Consider the following 18,861-nt stretch of genomic DNA (forward strand, 5'->3'; position numbering starts at 1 on the left):
CCTTCAGACTCTTCAATTTCTCTTCTTCTACTGCCTCTTCCCTACATCATTTAAACATATTCAAGTTTCTCCTTTCTTAAATAAACAAACCTCTCCCCTCAGCCTCTTACCCTCATCATCTTCCAGCTAAAGACCTCACTCTGATCCTCATTTATTCTCCAGCCCACTTAACAGGCTTGTGACCCAACTATCCACTGGCCCAGCTCTCTGAAGCTCCCGACACCTGTGGTCACTCCTCAGCCTTGTCTTGCAGCCTTCCTTGCAGCACTGGAAACTGGGGGCCACTCCTTCCTTCCTGAAACATTCATTTCCCTTGACTTGCATACACACCATCCTTCTGGCTTTGCTCCTATCTCACTGGCTGCTCTTTCTCAGGCTCCTTAATCCCTCTCCTTTTTCTCTTCCTGGTCGAATCCACATTCATCAGAATTCTGCCTCTGTCGTTTTTCCTTCTCAACTCCCAGTCCCAGGATAATTTCCAATACTTTCATGGTTTTAATCATCATCTCTGTGCAGCTCTCTCAATAATCATTCTCCTCTTCTTTCTTTCAAACAGGCTCGGAACCTAATTTTTTTTTTAGCATTAAAATGTTGTTTTTTTAATTGTGGTAAAATGTATATAACATATATAACCTAATTTTTAAAAATTACATTTCCCAGCCTCCTGTGGAGCTATGGATTGCCATGCGACCGACTTGGCCAATGAGGCATAAGCAGCAGTCGGCAGGGATTTCTGGGGAAGTTTTGCTGTCCTAACGTAGGTGCTACTCTTTCATTTTTGCTCTTTCTCCTGCCTATATGGAATGAAGGTAGGAAGCTGGAGCTGGAGCAGCCATTGTATGACCACGGCTGGCTCTGAGGATGCAAGCTTCCCAGTAAGAAGAGCCAGAGCAGACTGACAGAGTGGACCTGGGACCTGAATGACTGTGGAACTGCTGACCAGCCTTACTCTACTTACCTTCAGACTTTGTGTTATGTCAGAGTTTTCAATAAGTATAGCAGCAAAGAGCAACAAACCCCATTTAGGCAAAGCAATGTGGTTGGGTTGATGTTACAGGAGCTGAACACAAGCTTTCATTAATACAACTCCCAAATGTACAGTTTTTGCTTAGAGGTCTTGCCTGAACTTCAAACAGCAAACTGGATCTCTTTTCTCTGTCCAGAGACACCTCAAACAGAAGAGGTCCAAGTTGTCACCCCTCACGAAACACACACACACACACAGTCACTTGGATTCCTGGTCTCAGTAAACAGCATCACCATCTATGCAGCCAGAATCCTATCAGTCACCCCTCAATTCTACCTCCTAAATATATTTTGAATCTGTTCACCTCTTAGATCTCATCACCGACTTCCTGAACCATTGTAACAGTTTCCTTCCTATTTTTTAATCTTGCTCCTTCCAATCCATTCTCCCTACAGCAGCGTTAGGGATCTTCTAAAAGCACAAATGTAATAATGTTACTACTCTGCCTAAAACCTTTCAGAGACAACTTAGGACCTGAGGAATACCAGGCATATACTGTAAGACTTTTCTGGAATTATGATGTTGGTCCTGCAACACCACCTCTTTGGCATAGGTGTTGCTCTACAGACCACAGGGATGGGAATAGTGACCTACACCTGGTTCAGTTACGGAAACCTCTCTCCCTTGCCACAGTGATTGGTCCAAGACTGGGCACGTGACTAGAGCTGGGCCAATTAGAGGCCTCCCTTGGGATTTGTTCAAACCAACCTAGAGTGCAGCTATTCGGAGTCACATCTCCAACATGGGGCAAACTGTGAGCACTAGAAGAGGCAGAGGAAGGGGGTCCTGGACTGGGCAGCCCGCAGGATCAGCCCCTAGTGTTCAGAGTCAATCTGGTTTCCAGTTCTTTTGATTCTGTGTGTGACCTGAGTATCCTTCCAGTAATTTTCCCTCCTTTGGCCTAAGCTAATTTGAGTAGGTTTTTCTCACTTCCAACCAAAACATCCTGACTAAAGTGAAGATCCTTGATTGTCTGGTGGTTCCCAGAAAACAAATAGAGCTCCTTCCAGCTCATGTTTTATAAACATTATTTCATTTGATTCTTACTATAAGCTTGTGAGGTGGGTTTTATTATTATCTTGACTTTACAGATAAGAAAAGTAGGGCTCAGAGACGTAGAGTATTTTGCTCAAGATCCAGAGGCTGAGAATTAGGAGCACTTGGACACCAAGCTCCTCTTCTATTCAGGCTGCTTCCCCTCATCGCCCCCGTCCCCCAGCTTGTACACACACACACGCACACACATACACACACAGAGGTGCTACAGAGCGGAGCCCAGCGAGAGTAAAAGCAGCACTGGGATAGGGACCAGACTGGGACAGGAGGGTAAGGAGGAAGTCAGAGGATGGTAAAGGCCAAGCTCCCTCCATTTAAAAAATTTTTTTTTTTTTTTTTTTTTTTTTTTTTTGCGGTACGCGGGCCTCTCACTGTTGTGGCCTCTCCGCTCCGGACGCGCAGGCTCAGCAGCCATGGCTCACGGGCCCAGCCGCTCCGCGGCATGTGGGATCTTCCCAGACCGGGGCACGAACCTGTGTCCCCTGCATCGGCAGGCAGACTCTCAACCACTGCGCCACCAGGGAAGCGCCCCTCCATTGAAAATTTATAGCCAAATCCAGGTCCAGGAGAAGAAGAAACTCTCAGCTTCTTTCTTATACCCCTCCTTGTAATGTTTTTTGTTCCCATAATCTATACCTCAGGCTTACAGTCTGTGCAATAATTCAGTTATATTCTTGGCAATTACAGTTCTGGGGGCTAGCCCGGAAACTAAGTCACTGTTTACAATACAGCCCTTTTATGAGCTGGGACTGTCCATATCTCAATTCTTTTAATTTATTTTGTCTTTTGGTTACGTTGTACTTTTTTTTTCTTCCAGTTTTATTGAGATGTAACTGACATACAGCACTGTGTAAGTTCAAGGTATATGGCAAAATGATATGACTTACATACATCATGAAATGATTACCACAATAAGTTTAGTGAACATCCATCAACTCATATAAATACAAAATAAAAGAAAAAGAAAAAAAATTTTTTTCCTTGTGATGAGAACTCTTAGGATTTACTTTCTGAACAACTTTTATATGTAACATACAACAGTGTTAATTAATCATGTTGTACATGACATCCCTAGTACTTCTTTATTTCACAACTGGAATTTTGTACCTTTTGACAACCTTCATCCAATTCCCCTTCTCCCCACCCCCCCACCTCTGGTAACCACAAATCTCATCTCTCTTTCTATGAGTTTGTTTGCTTTTTGAAGTATATAATTGACCTACAACACTATGGCAGTTCCTGGTGCATTACATAGTGATCTGATATTTCTACACATTTCAAAATGATCACCACTGCGATTCTTTTTACTTTTTAAGAAAGGAAGAGAAAATGGGCCTGCCCTGCTTTGAGTGTCCCTGATGTTTTCTGAAGCCACCCCGTATTATTGTAAAAATGGGTCAGGTAGGGCTTCCCTGGTTGCGCAGTGGTTGAGAGTCCGCCTGCCAATGCAGGGGACACGGGTTCGTGCCCCGGTCCGGGAAGATCCCACATGCTGCGGAGCGGCTGGGCCCGTGAGCTATTGCTGCTGAGCCTGCGCGTCCGGAGCCTGTGCTCCGCAATTGGGGGGGCCACAATAGTGACAGGCCCGCGTACTGAAAAAAAATAAAAAATAAAAAAAATAAAAGGGTCAGGTAAAGCTTGGTGGGTCTCAAAGGGCAGCTGGAAATGGCAGGCAAGTGTCATAAGTAACTGTCAGTGAGGCCTGGTTGGGGAGGGGTGGAGGCCTTGCCGGTTTTGTGGGCACTCCCCTCATCCTCTTCATGCCCTGCAGCAGTGTGGCCAACTGCTCCAGAAAGCAGCTGTCTCCCTGAGGCTGCTCAGGCTGGCAGGACCTCCAACATCATCGGGTCCATGACTCACAAAGCTGGCCTTACTCTCTCCTCCTTGTTCTAGGCTCATGACCTCCTTCACATCCAGGGTTAACCAGAAATCATCAGGTGTGGATGACCATCTTTCCAATCGCAACCTTCACTGGAAACATCTTCTCTGTCTCCACACCCCCCTTTTTAATAATGGTGGAGTCATCCCTCTACCAGAGGTGTCCTCACCATTCATGCTCACATAACATCTCCTTCCACCTTTTCTTCAGAATCATCACTCCTGCATCATTCCTATCACTCTTCAAACCTGCTCTAGTAACTTCCATATTTTAACAAAACCCTTTGTATCCTAACAGAAGTAAAAATTAGATATGGCTATGAGCACTGGAAAACAGAGGATTAAACAAGACAAATTTCTTTTTCTCAAATACAAAATCAAGAGGTAATAGCCCAGAGCTGGTACGGTGGCTCCCTAAACATTAGGAACCCGGATTTATTCTAATTTGTTGCACTAACATCCTCAACACATGGCTATGGCTTCAAAGTTGAATAGGCTGGCTGCAGCTCTATTTACATATTCCAGTGAGCAGGAGAGAGCAATGGCTGAGATAAGCACACCACTTCCCTTTAAAGCTACTTCTCACAAGTTGCAGGTGGACACCTCCACTTTCTTCCTGTTGGCTGGAACTGAGTCACGTGACCACACAGAGCCATGAGGGAGTCCTAGAAACTTGCTTTTATTCAGGGAAGCCATGTGGCCAGCTAGAACTGGAAAGTCTATAATACAGGAAATGGGGGAGAATGGCTATTAGGGTCATCTAGCATTCTCTGTCAAAGCCTCCTATAATTCCACATCCCTTTCTAGACCTCTCCCTGTTCTGTGTTCCCTGTTGGACAAGCTGTCCAAACACGATAGCTCTACCATGGTCTGGCTGCCACCCAACTACTCCTGGAACACTGTCCTTATCATGTGCACCAATGACATTCATGTGGCCAGAGTCAAAGGATCCTTCCCTTTCTTCATCTTATCTGGGCTGTAAGTAGCATCTAGCACAGCTGACCACTCTTTTCCGAAAACACTGCTTTGTCAGTCTCCGGGACATAGCACTCTCCCGGTTCTCCTTTCGCCTCCCCAGCCTCTTTTTCAGTCTTCTTTCCTGCTCTGGCTCCTCTGTCTGACTCCTCTGGGTCCCTCTTGAACCCTCTCCTCTTCTGCATCTACCTCCTCAACCAAGGTGACTCCCTCAGATCCCAAGTTGTTTACCATCATTAAAATGATGCCTCCCAAAGCCCCACCCCCAGCCCAGGCCTCTCTTCTGAGCACCTAGTGACTGGACAATTGAACTGGATCTCTGACGGGGATCTCAACTCAACATGACTAAAACAGAATTCTTTTTTTAAAATTAATTAATTAATTAATTTTTGGCTGCGTTGGGTCTTCATTGCTGAGTGTGGGCTTCTCACTGCGGTGGCTTCTATTGTTGTGGAGCATGGGCTCTAGGTGTGCGGGCTTCAGTAGTTGTGGCACACGGGCTCGGTAGTTGTGGCTCATGGGCTCTAGAGTGCAGGCTCAGGAGTTGTGGCACACGGGCTTAGTTGCTCCGAGGCATGTGGGATCTTCCCAGACCAGGGGTTGAAACCCTGTCCCCTGCACTGGCAGGCAGATTCTTAACCACTGCGCCACCAGGCAAGCCCCTAAAATAGAATCTTGATGTGCCTCCCTGAACTGTAGTCCCTTTCCTCCAGGCTACTCCACACAATAAATGAGGCACTGTTCATCCACTTACTCCAGCCAGAAACTTCAAAGTTATCTTTGGTTTCTCTATTCCCTGCCCCTACATCCATCCTATCAGTGTCCATGTCCAAAACAGCATCTTTCAACTACTCACCTTAGTGTGGCCACCAATTTGGTCCAAACCACCATTAGTTTTGGCTGGGGCTGCCATAACAGTCTAATTATCTCCTTGCTTTTATTTGTGCCTGCCACCCACCCAATTTATTTTCACACAGCAGAAAATCAGAACACATTAGTCTTCTGCATAAAACCCCTCAATGGTTTAATAAAAAGTCTCCATTTCTAAACACAGTCTTGCATGGCCTGGCCCCTGCCCACTTCCCCCTTGTTCTTTTTCCCAGGCTTGCTACTCTAGCCACACTGTTTTGTTTTCAGCTCCTTCACACATTCACAGCTTACCTTTCTCAGGGCCTCGGCACAAACTGTTCTTGACTTGGAATGTCTCTGCTTGGCTTTTCCCAAAGCTATCTCCTTATTTTCTTGACTTCAATTTCACCATCACCTCCTCAAAGACATTTTCCCTCCTGGCTCCACCTAAAGTACAAACGGCTCTTGTTCTCTATCCCAGTCCTTTGTTTTTGTCCCAGCATTTACTTCAACCTGCAATAATGTGTCCTCCACCGAAAATCAGCCTTATGTAGCAAGAGGCTTCAGCTGTCTCATTTACTGCTGAATCCTCAGCATCAAAACAGGGCCTGGCCACAGATCAGGCGCCCAATCAAGCACCCACTATCTGCTCGAGGATGAATGGATGGACAGGTTCTCCAAGGAGGTCTCTGAGCTGCCTGGGGTGTCACAAGCAGACTGCATCCCCCTTAATAAGAAAAAACTGGGAATGGACTGAACAGTTCAAGATCTCCTCCTTACATTGGACTTAACCTGTTGGTTGCTTTTACTAGAATGTGGTGCAACTAGTCTCTTGACCCAATTTTAACAGATCCGAGTTTCCTGCTGTCCCCAGAGCAAACCGCTTAGCCCTCCTCCACTTGAATGAGTTTAAGGCTCATTAAAAAATGAGGCCCGGGGGCCTCCCTGGTGGCGCAGTGGTTGAGAGTCCGCCTGCCGATGCAGAGGATACGGGTTCGTGCCCCGGTCTGGGAGGATCCCATATGCCGCGGAGCGGCTGGGCCCGTGAGCCATGGCCGCTGGGCCTGCGCGTCCGGAGCCTGTGCTCCGCAACGGGAGAGGCCACAGCAGTGAGAGGCCCGCATACCGCAAAAAGAAAAAAAAAAAAAAAAAAAAAAAATGAGGCCTGCCTGGGCCTCATTTTTCAGATAGGCGGATTGAGACCCCAGAGCTCAGCCTTTTTAACATCAGAGCCCAGCCAGCGGTGTGAATACCTCTCTAACACAGAGAGGTATGCTGTACCTTTTGTTCCCCCTCCCCCCGCAAGAATCCTCTCAGCCATCTTGTCAGGATGAAGGTGAGGGACAAATCTCGGCAGGCAGTCGAAAGAGAGCGTGGTATTTTTAGCACGAAGGCTACAAGCAGCCAGTCTTTACCGGCCGGTTTACAAAGAAATAAATGTTAATTTACTACCCCAGTCTTGAAGCCCACCCCCATCCCCAGTCTCCGAGGCCCGGCAGGAATGCCTTCCAGTACTTCAGCCATTTTTCTAACCCTGCGCTCACCTCTCTACCCGGTCACCCCCGTAGCCCCGAGATGTGGCACCCACAACTCGCGCTTCTCTCAGGCTGGGTTCCGGTGGGGTCAGTGACAAGGCCGACGTGGCGTCCACGTATTGCTCCTGCCCCCAAACGTTGGGTGCGAGTCCGGGCTCAGCCTGCCCCGCGCACCCAAGGGGCGAGCGCCGACCAGGGCCGCCCCCCGCCTGCGGCCCCGCCCAAAGCGGGACGAAGGGGCGGGCCGGGGACCGGGCGCCGCAGGTTCTGCCCAGGCGCGGGCTGGAAGGCCGGGCGGGGCGAGCGGTGGGGGCGGGGCGTGGAGGCGGGGCCGCGCCGGGCGGCGTAAGGAAGTGGCGCCCCTTTCTCAGCCGCCGCCGGGCGCCGCGCCCCCGGCCCCGCCCCTCCGCGCCCCGCCCCCGCGCTCGGATGGCCTGAGTCGCGCCCTCCCGCCCAGCGCCGCCGAACTTGCTCTAACTTCCTTGGCCCAGCCCGGCCGCACCGCTGCAGTCGTCGTCGCCCCCGCCGCCGCCGCCGCCGCCGCCGCCGCGCCCGGGTGAGTAGAGCGCGGAGTCCCCGCTGGAGCGTCGGGCCCTGCCCCCCTCATTGTCTGAGGCCGATCCCCCTGAGCGCCCTCTGGGGACTAGGACTGCTCCCAATGTCCAGGATCGGTCCCTCCGGTTCCCTCGCCCCTGCCCCGGGGGCGGCCCGGCGGGCGGCGCTGGCTTTGTTTGCCCAGATCGCCCGTGAGGGGCCGGAGGCCTTGGCCCGGACCCCGCTGAGCCGAACTCGGGCGCCGGGCGGAGTGAGAGCCGCAGCGGGCGACCCGGCTGGCGCTCGGGGTTCTGCCGCCCTCGCCCTGTCCGTGTCCCCGGACGGGTGCCTGCTGCGACCGGGCGGGAGTGGGAGCACTCGGGGAGGGAGGGGTCGGACCGCCGCCGTTCTGGGCTCTGCCCCTCTCCCGAGTCTCGAGCCTTGGGTTGGGCACTCCTTTCGGTTCCGTCACGGACCCTCGGCTGCCCGGAGCTCGGGCCAGGGGTGGAGGGTGGCGCGGACTGGGGAGGGCGGTCCCATTCCCCGCCCCGCCTCGAGTGTTCTCCAAGTCGCCCACCCCGGCGGTGTGTACCACTCTGCCCTGCACGGGTTTGGGGCGGGCGGAGTTTGAGTAGGTGGTGATCCAGCTTCTCCGTGCTGGTCGTTTGGGGTTATGCTTTGGAGCAAAGCCCGACTCCTGATCTCACTGGAGCTTCGGTCGAGTTGGGTCTGTGGCTGCGGAGTTGGCTTGTCCCGGGGCCACTGCTCCTGCGGGGAGGAGTGGTGGTGCCGCCAGTGGGTATGGGGTGTGTGTGTGTGTGTGTGTGTGTGTGTGTGTAGGGACTTGGGTACCGGGACTGCTGGGACACGAATCCGGGAGGCACGAAGAAGTTGGTCTCAGGATAGAAGGGGTCGATGCTGTGAGGAGTTGGGAAATGGTTGGCCCCGGTACTGCCCTGGCGGCTGGCTGCGGCGCTGTGTAGCAGCGCGCTGGGGTCTGGGGGCATCAGGTCGTCCTGGGCCGTGAGTGCAGGGCATTGCATTGGAGCCTTTGCAGGTGTGCTCTCTCCCATGGCCTGCTCCGTAGGAGTCCTCCTCTCTTCTGAGATGGGGGTTGCCTTGGGGCTGATAGGAGTGGGTGGAGCTGCTTGCCAAATCCTCAAAAGTAGCCTTCCCCCTTCCCCTTGACCTCAAAGTAGGGGAAGTTAGTGCCTTCAGAGTGCTGGAGTCACCCTTCCCTGTTGGTGAAGGGAAACCTGGGGCCTAGGCCATCAGAGCACCCCAGCACCGCTACACCCCCTCTACATTCAGTCAGCCCTGTGGAAGGCCAAAGCACCCTTGTTTCCAGGGATCCTCCTGGGCCCTGGCACCCTCAGGATGAAGCGCATACTCCTCCATGATGGCCCCATTTGCCCTTCTAGCTCCTCTCTCAGCTGTCTCCAAGCTTTGTCCCATCCTGAGGATCCATAATGTCTGGGGGTCAGGCCTTGGAAGCCCAGGCTACCAGACGGATTTCCCCTCCCCTCTTATTGCATCCCCACATCTCTGAACTCTACTGCTTGGACTTCCAAACATGGTCTTCAGTTCATTCAACAAAGCATGGTTGAGAGTCTGTGGGATGCCAGGAGCTGTTGCAAGCATTGTTCCAGGCTCACAGCTGGCTGTCAGCTCTGTGTGGTCTTAGAACCGAGGCTGGACATGTAGTAGATGCTCTGTAGCGTTTATTAATCTGAGCTTGATCTCTGCTTAGCAGCATTATTCAGGCAAACAGGAGTTCAAGCCCACTGGTGCATTTGGAGGTTTGTGGCTGCCTCTAGGAAGAAAGGGCATGGAAAGAAAGGGGCTGCAGAAGGGTTGGCTGCCCAGGGAAGTTCCCCCCTTTACCAGCTGGGCAGCTGTGCAAATCTCTGAGGACAGGTGAGGGCGCCTCCCTTCCGGTGACTGGGAGTGGGAGGACAAAGCACGTGTTCTGTGTGGGAGAGGAGGGGGCCCTGCCCTGCAGGTCCTGGTGGTAGTGAATTCCCAAGGAGGGGAGGGAGCAGGGAGTTCTGGAAGCTCTGGGTTGTGGAAACATTTCCTGAGGTCTCACTCTAGGTTACTGTGTGCTCAGGGATTTGACTTGTTACTTGTTTAACTTCAACTGAGATAGAATTCAGTTTGGCAATGCCTGTAAAGTGCCATTGTGCCGGTCCTGGGAAACCTTTGCTGGTTTTAAAATGTGTAGTAATAGTTAAGTTTATTGAGACTTAATGATTGAGACGTACACCACATACTATTCTAGAAGCTTTACTTGTATTCATTCATTTAATCCGTGAAACGACACAGTATGGTAGATAATGTTAACGTCCCATTTTACAGATGATGAAACTGTGGCCTAGAGAGGTCACAGTAACTTGCTTAAGGTCTGAATGTGAACCGGGTTTCCTCATACCTAATTAGATAATGACTTCCTCTCAGAAGTGAATAAAGTTGATTAATACACTGAACAAGCCTGGCCCACAGAGGAACTAGTAAGTTCTTCAGTGCAGGTGCCCTTATGTTCCCTGCTTCTGAAAGCATCTCAACTATCTGGGCACATAGCAGGTTGACTGGTGATGTAGCTTTTGTCTCCCTAAGGCCAGGGAATGGGAAGACCAGCACTGCCATGCACAGTAGGAGCGAGTCATTGCCTGTATCTGTCTAGATAGATCAGAGTTTGCTGTGATAACAATCCTCAAATCTCGGAGGCTTAAAGCAACAAAGGATTATTTCTTATACCACATCCATCGCATGTCTGCTTTATGTTGTTCTCACCGTGGGACCCATGCTGATTAAGTGAAATGTTCCTGGTCACTTGGACAGAGGGACAGAGAACATGATGAATCTCATTCTGACTCTTAAAGCTTCCACCTGGAAGCGGCATTTCAATGGTCGAAGCAGTCACATGGCCATACTTCCCTGCAGGGTGGGGAGCAAAAGAGGACTGGAAACATTTGGTGAACAGCACTGATGCCTGCCACCTGCCTACCACTGTGCCGTCTCTGTGACTTCTTCCCAAGGTCTGGGTCCGAGAGTCATATGTTTCTGTGTCACCATGAACATCGATCATGAATTAGTCAAAGAAATGTCATTTAGGTTAAAGATGAATTGAGGTGCCACATTTGAAGGGCAGAGGTATGGTGAACAAAAATGCTTATTATGGTAGTAAGAGGTGGTCTGCAGAAGCAGCTTGCTCCTCTGACCCTGGGCAAGTTATTTGAGTCCCTTGGGTCTTCTTTTGCTCGTTCATTTATTCATGCATTAGTTCATGAGCCCAAGGACTAGTGATGAGTCCCAGGTCAGGAATTCTTACTAAGCACTTGTTTAGCTCCTAGCCTGGTGCTAGGGGCTGTAAACTAGGTTCCAGGATTCCTGTTTCCTGCTGCTGGGTCCTGGTGGCCTTTAAGGAGGGATATTATTACCTATGGGAAGCGAAGCAGGCTCCTGCTCTTTCTCTCTGCCCTGGCACATGAGCCCTTGGACTTCTTGGACTTCCTCATGCTCTATCTGTATGTGGCGAGTAGGGGCAGCCACCTTTCTTGGAAGCAGGAGCATGTAGAAGCACCCCTGTAGGCCTTGCCCTTCCCCTTCCACCTGTGAGACTCTGGTGCTGAGCCTGCAGGCCTAGGGGTATGGAAAGGTAAGGTGGTGAGATTACTAAAGGATGGAGCCACATGAGGACAGGCTTGAATATGGGGCTGGGGTGGTTCTCTGTCCTGTGAAGTGGTTTAGAACCCCTTTGTTTATTGCATTTTTCCACCCGGGACACCCTTGCAGGGTGTCAAAGAGCTGGCTACCCTGTGGACCTTGCTTTTGTGGTTTGTCACTGGCTTTGTCCCTGGTGACTTCCAGCAGGGTCAAGAAACGCTGGTGGAGGTGGTGGGACTTCAGATTCTTCTGCTCATGGTTAACGTACTATCCTTAGGCATGTCTGCTCCTTTTTCAGGGCTTCTGTTTTCTCTCCTACCTGGAATAGAGAGAGAGGTAATGGTGGTCTACAGCAGTGGTCCCATTCTTGGCTGGTCATCAGAGTCCTCTGTGACTGTGATGGGGACTGTGTAGACCTGTGCTTTGAAAATCTTTGGTCTAAGTGAATGCCAGCATTCCTGGTTTGTCTTATCTTCATTATAGCAGTGGGGTATTCATAATGTCTCTACATCTGTTTTCTCCCTTTACGGCATGTTTTTTTTTTTTTTTTTTTTTGGTTCAGACAGGGCAAGTGGCTGTGTTGGACCAGCAAAGGGCCTGGCTAGTAGGAAATGTTTAGTGCCGATGAAACATAGCGATGAGTAATGTTGTCCAGCACCTAGAGTGGACAGTGGTGAGGCCAGCTTTAGAGTTGTATCTACTTTCTAGCTGAGTGACCTAGACAAGTCTTTGATTTTTTTTTTCTTTCTTTCTTTCTTGGATTTAGTTTTGTCATCTGTGAAGTGAGAAGAATCTGCCCTTCCTGTCCCTCGTGGGGTTACTGTGAAGCATACACACTTCAGGTTTGAGAAGCAGTGTGTGCAGCCCCTGAGTTAGGGTGATACCCTGGTTTGGGACTGCTACCATCGCGCTGACGGCTCTCAGCAAAGTGCTCACCAGCCAAGGATTCTGGGAAGCCCATTTCCTCCATTCTTGGGCCTGGTGGGGTTGGCCGGGGCTGGGCCCGGCTGGGAGTTGCCGTGGTTTTTCCTCAGGAGGCCGCAGGCTGGTAATCTGAGAGTAAGTGGGCCTGGGCAGGCTTCTGTCTTGCTCGCCCAGTAGCCAGGGAGAAGTTCCTAGAGCCCTGATGTCCATCAGCTGGATAGCTGGAAGGACCAGCTCCTCCCTTCTTGGGCTCTGTCAGCCTGTGCTGCGTGGCTGCGAGCCGTGGCGGGGCCCTTGGGATCCCGGGTCAGAGGTACACTTCTGGTGTTTCCTCAGACTCCGCGTGTGTCCTGGAATTTGGGAGAGCTGAGGCTGGGCTTTCCTGCATTGGTAAGGTTTGGGGAGGGGTCAGGACGTGGGGCTAGGCAGAAGTGGACCCTGAGGAGCGGTTCGATGAACCCCCTCTCTGTGTTTTCCCTGTTTACCTGTACTAGCTGCTGGGGCCTGTGCCAGTCTATTCTGCAGGGCTCAGGAAGCATTAAAAAAAAAAAAAAAAAAGCGGCTTTGAGGAATTTGTCGTAGCAGCTGGAATTAAATGGGTGTCCCCTGTATCTCTTTCTTCCACACCCTGAAGTCTGAGTGGTGAGCCTGGGAGGGTCGAGGGCAGCAGCATATCCCAGGACACACAGTTCCAAGGCAGGGTCTGTGCTGATGCATCAGAAGCCCATCAGGGCACCATGGGATACCCGGACTTGTTGGAAAGTGGCAGGTGGAAATAAGGGATATGGCCGCCCCAGCTTCAGATTTGGCCTCCCAGGGATGGGCGACTGGGCCCGACACACCCACTGCAGCAGTTCAGGCCATGTGTGACTCTCAGCTTTTGGAGTGTTTCGATCCCCAGTCTGGGGTGCCCACTCAGCTTGCTCAGGTCCCTGCTCTTTCCAGGTTTCTGGCTGCTGCCACCAGCTGCTCCAAGGAAAGGCCCTGGTTGCCCACTGAGTGACCGTTGCCACGAAGAGACACTGTTTCCTCTCCAGATGACCTCCCTAATGTCCGGCTACCCTGCAGCTTTGGCTGTCTGGTTTCAGCCCTTCACCCCTGGGCCAGACAGACACGGTCTGTCTCCCAGGGCTTGGTCGGGGAGGCCAGCCCCAGCCCCAGCGGTTCTCACACTGTGGGTGAGGGGTCCAGGAAGACTTGGAGCTCCATATTGTTTAAAAAAAATTATTCTGACACTCGTGAAAGCCGTAAGGCACGCTTTATTCAGGAGTGTCGTGATAGGTATAAGGACTACAACAATGGGGGATGGGGTTTTGCAGTGGGGGAGAGAGATTGGGCTCAACCCCTAGTGTTACAAGGGAGCAGAGGTGGGTGGGTGGGTGGATGGTGAATTTATAGGAGGGTAGGGTAATTCTTCGCTAACTGACCTGACAGTTCTTGCTGAAGGCAGGCTAGGGTGATCAGGTGTCATGTGGCGGGTGCTACACGGGGAGGATGAGGAATTTGGTCAGATGTGGAAGGTGATCAGCTATGGAGGGTGGGAGATCCTGGCTAAACTGCCTTAGCGGGATTCCTGCTAAAACTGGACTCTACAAGGACAGAGACAGAAGCCCGGGTTTGGGCCTCACGGGGCAGAGGGCTCAGAGGATCCTGACTAGTTTGGTCAAAAAGAGACGGTCAGTGTAGGAGGCACTAGGCTGAGCTCATCACCACTCACTTGTCGCTCAGGAGTGGTGCCCCTCTTTGTGGGCGTCAGTCCCTTGTTTCCAGAAACATAGTCCTTTCCTTTTCAGCATCTACTGGCTCCTTGGCCCCTGGCTCCTTCACTCTTGGCCCCTGGACCGCCCTCTGCATCCAGGAAACAGTATGGAGAAGTATGCCTTGGTTCCCTGTGCCCCCACCCCCCGCCCCCAGGCCAGTGCTGGCTGCCCTTGTTGCCAGATCTGTTGGGAGCCAGATAACAGCCATTTGACGCTGGACAACCCTCCCTACTTGACCCTCTTTCCTTGGCCTGTGTACCTTGTGTTTCCTGTTCTCTGCATCCTGGGCAAACCAGTCTGACAACTTTATGGATCTCCCTCTCCCACAGGCCTGGGACCCGACTGTCTAATCTGCCTGAGCTGGGCCAAGGGAGGTGCAGTGGGTGATCCCCTCCCTCCCCGCCCCGCAGTGCCGCTCCAGGGGCCTTCTGGCCTGATCCCCCGCTGCTTCCTTCCGCTGCCCAAGGCCTTCCGATCCTCCTGGTTTTCTCTGCCCCTCTTGTCTGTTTGGTCACACCCTGCACAGATGACCCTGTTGGGTGTGTCTGCTACTCCTGGGGGTGCTCCTGTCTCGACAGTCGGCTTGTTAGGAACCAGACCCCCCGCTGTTGTGAGAAAAAAGGGTGTTTGCAGAAAATCTGCTGGCTGTGGGTTCTGCTGGCTGCGGGTTCGGGCCTTCCCCCCTTCCTGAAGGCTGGCTTCCACCCCTGCAGGGGACAGTGGCTCTGTGCAGCCATCCTACCTCCACTGTCATCGTCTCCTGTTGTCCTAGCTGCTTCCTGTGAAATACAAGTAATGATATAAACATGGACAAGGGGGCCTGTCAACAAAAGAGCCGGTGGTGGCCATGGGGTATTCATTCATTCCCGAGGGAGCAGGGAGGTGCGAGTGGTGTGTGCCCTGGTGGAGGGATGGGATGGGCAGGCCTGTCTGGGGCCCCTCTGGGCTAGGGATTCCTGAAGCTCTCTCTGTGGGAAGACAGATGCGGGGAGGTGGGGCAAGTGCCAGCCCGGGGGGGCTGCAGGATTCAGTGTGTTGAGGGTCAGTGCCTACCTGGGTGTAGGGCACTGCCCGCCCATGCAGAAAGGCAGTCAGAGAGGCCTTGGGCTGATGGAGGGTTGTAGGATTCTGCACCAGAGGTGCTGAGGGCCGGGCCCAGGAACTTGTCTTCCAGCAGCTGAGGTCTGAGGGCTCCTGCGTGATTCTACTTGTTGTGGAGTCTCATTCGTGCTCCTTAATTTGGGGGCTGCTTGTCGAACATTGAACACTCATCAGAAAGCCTCTAATAGGATAGGGGAGCCAAACTTAACATCTTCCCTCTTTCCAGCCACCTTTCTCTGTGGTCTGGGCGGTCTGCAAGTCATTAGGAGATCTTTGTGGTGGGCTGCGAGGTGGGGCAGGGAACTTCTGCTAGGTAGAGAGAGCTCCATCCAGGAACCACTCCCCGCCCGCCGAGTGGTCTCACCCAAATGGTCTGGCCAGTCCTGGTTCTAATAGGCATTGTGTCATACCCCTCAGAAGCAGGAGAGAGACTGGGATGGTTAGTATATTGCTCCTTAGGGGGAAAATCACTTGGAGGAAATACATCAGTGCTTCTGAGTGCAGAGTATTTATTGACCTGTCAGTTAAAGTAGGCTTTTAAACAACATGTACGTATTCCTTTAGTAAGCAACAAATGTGCAAACCCATCTCACAGCTCCATTTTGCAGCTTGCATTTCCTGAAAGGTACAGGGAGTTTAGTGGTTAAGGGGTTGGAGTTTAGAGCTGGGATTTTGGAGAAACTGTTTTTAGCCTGTTCTTGGAGTTGGGCCAGGCCTAGAAATCTGTTGAAATAGCTTTCTTCAGCTGCTAAAATTGAGATGAGTTTGTAACACTAGGACCTTGAGCCTCACTGATGACTGGGGAGGGCCCCGAGAAGTGTCCATGCTGAGGCCTGGGATGCCTGCGGCTCAGTGCCCCCAGAACCTGGGGGTCTTACAGTCTCATCATGGACCGAGTGGACCTGGCTACAGATGGTCCTTTGTATGGAATAACTTAGGTTTCCCTTCTGCCTTGGTCAAAATCTGCTCTTGGTCTTCCTAGGAAGGCTTTCTATTTTGGGACTTGGAGAGGAGTTGTGAGCAGGGAACTCTCCAAGTTGGTAAGTCTGTCTTTATTCCAGAGGCTGGCACTCTCTTCCCCTTTTTCCCCCCTTCTTCTTGTTCTAGGGAGATGCCAGAAACTGCCTGCAGAGCTACAAGCCAAATTTTTTGTGCCACGAACTTTAGGGATTTTAAATGTCAATTTAGTTTTAACTTTTTTCTTTAAAAAGATATGTGGTGAAAGATACATAAAAATATATAGTGAAAATTAATATTTCCACCCCTGACCCCTTCAGTTCTGCTCCCCTGAGGCCCTGTCACCGTCACCAGATGTCGGGTGTCTAGTGAAGCGTCTCTGGCCTCCTCTTGTTTATCACCATGCCGTACACTACTTAGGGTGTTCTGATTTCTACCCTAAAGTTTATCTTGGGATTGTTCCATTTCAGCACACGCAGTTCAGGCCATTCTTTTTAACGGCGGCATGTTATTCCTCTGTGTGGTCAACCATGATTCACTTTATCAGCCCCCCATGGATGGACATTGGGGTTGCTTTCAGTGTTTGGTTCCTACAAGCCAAGCTGCAGGAATGCCTCACATGTACATGCTCAGAGGTCTGTCGTAGAGATGACTAGACGGGGAATCCAGGCATGGGGTGCTTGACAAGAAAAGAAACACGCTGTTTTGATTCCAAGAGGGAGCGTGATCGTTTCTGAGTTCTTCTTTTGAAGGGATCTTGTGTTTCTGCAGTCAGAGCCTAGAGCTGGAGGGGCTGCAGCGCTGGTGCCAGTTCCCGCCGTAGTCTGTCTGTTTCAGCTCAGGTCAGCCTGCTTCCAGGGCACCTGGTGTTTGCAGCCCTTGGCTGTGCCCTGTGGGCCTGCCTGTGCACCCAAAAGTGTGATGTAAGAGTGTGAAGAGGCAGTCAGAGCCGGATAGGGTCTAGGGAGGTTCTGGGGAGGTGGGGAGTGGGGAGGCTTTTCGTATGTGGGCTTGAGCGGCCCCAGGAGTTTGCAGGAATTGGGCCAGGTGTGAGGTCCGGCATCCTGGCTGAGAAACAAACAAGGAATTGGGGATCAGCTTTTAGAAGAGCAGGTTCTCCCTGGGTTTCAGGGGTTGGTGTGAGGCCTCTTGTCCAGGCTCCACTGGACCTTCCGCAGCTCTGGGATTCCCCCATCTCCTGCCTGCCCAGAGGCTCTGCCTGGCTTTGTACCGCTTCAGGCTGCTCTGGGCCTGACTGCCACCCTGTGATTTTAAAAGCCTGTGTACAAGGCACCTGGTGTAAATAATAGATGGGTTTTTCTGTTTTGAGCAGGCGGCTTCCTTGCAGAGCAGAAGCATGGGGTGAGGGCAGATGAGGTTTTCTTCCTGGGATGTGTTGGGGCAGGGAGGCAGGGATGTGAGAGAGGGCTTACATTGGAGCCATCTACTGGGATCCTTCTGGGAGTCCTGGGAGTGCTCTGGCTGTTTCCCCATCCTTGTGGCCATCGTGTACCCCGGAAAGGACCATAATCTTCCCCTATCTGGCTCAGGCCACCCCATGCCTGTAAAGGGCAGGGCAGGAAGCGGGGAGATTTTAGGGCTGGCTGGCAGATAGCCCCCCTAAAAAGAAAGGTGCCCGATATGACCCTGACCTGGTGAGTTCGAGGCCTGCGTCCCTGCCCTGTCTCTCCCACCATTGCCCTTACATGCCGCCCCTGTGAGAAGTCCACAGCTTCCCATGCCCACCGCTCTGTTGTAAGGGGCTTGGAGCTTGGCAGCACAGAAGTTTCTGTTGTGGCCGGGTGGCAGCTAGGGCTGACCTGTGGGGCTGAGGAGGTGGCGCCTGGGAACTGACAGTGGAGCTATTCATGGGCTCTGCCCTGGTTTCCAGCTGCCTCCCATTGTGAATTATTTTGGGGGGAGGGGAGGAGGAGAGGGGGTGGCCAGTGCCTCCACTGTTGCTGGTAGCGGGAGCCCATTATGCTAATAGAAGTCATTTAGTGAACAGATCTTAGCCACTCCAGGGCCCCACTCATGTTCTCTGATGTTGGGTGAGCTGCCTAGCCCAACCCTGCCCTCTCCCAGCGCTCCCCATCCCTGGAGATCTGGAGGGACCCTGCCCTTTGTGGGTACCTCTGTCAAGATTCTCCTTCCCCCCCTCAAGCCCCCTAGCTGTGCCTGGAACCCCCCTGGGTGTCAGAGCTCTGAGCAGCTGGGCAAGGAGCAGGGGTGCCCAGTGCCTGTCTTATCAGCCACCTGCCCGCTGCCTCTGGGAATGGTGTCTGCCTGAGCTCTCCCGGCCCAGCTGCACCCTTGGGTGGGGGCCAGGCGTGTGCCTGGGTAGCTGTCAGTCTTGAGGCCCCCATCTTCCTTTGTACCTCGGCGCTCAGCCCGGTGTCCCCTGTGCCTCGCTGGAGCACTCAGCTGTAGAAAAGCCTGCTTGCCGGCAGGCCGGCCTGCAGCCCCCGCCCCCCCACCAACCCCGCTGCCTGAGCCACGGCCATTTTCCTTTGTTCTGCCATCTCCGGGCTCTTGAATCTCAGGCAGGAGGCGGCAGGCAGGGCAGGCAGCAGGCATCGGGCGCACAGCCCCAGCGGAA

General features: G+C 52.4%; 1 protein-coding gene and 1 long non-coding RNA gene across 3 annotated transcripts in view; one reads left to right on the forward strand and one right to left on the reverse strand.

The window, feature by feature from the left end:
* LOC309811716 overlaps window positions 1–7,517 on the reverse strand; it is a 39,561-nt gene extending 32,044 nt beyond the window's left edge. Inside the window, exons 1-2 of the long non-coding RNA XR_014295235.1 lie at window positions 7,330–7,517; window positions 6,098–6,232 (exon numbers count right to left, since the gene is read on the reverse strand). This is a non-coding gene — a long non-coding RNA (uncharacterized lncRNA). The remainder of the gene's footprint in view (window positions 1–6,097; window positions 6,233–7,329) is intronic.
* Window positions 7,518–7,777: 260 nt separating this feature from the next.
* TSPAN14 (tetraspanin 14) overlaps window positions 7,778–18,861 on the forward strand; it is a 57,098-nt gene continuing 46,014 nt past the window's right edge. For both annotated transcript variants that reach the window (XM_082611477.1, XM_082611479.1), the window contains exon 1: window positions 7,778–7,876. The gene's annotated coding sequence lies outside the window, so the exon portion shown is untranslated. The remainder of the gene's footprint in view (window positions 7,877–18,861) is intronic.

The sequence above is a fragment of the Mesoplodon mirus genome, assembly GCF_964341445.2.
Source record: "Mesoplodon mirus genome assembly, chromosome: 2".
Taxonomy (NCBI): Eukaryota; Metazoa; Chordata; class Mammalia; order Artiodactyla; family Ziphiidae; genus Mesoplodon; species Mesoplodon mirus.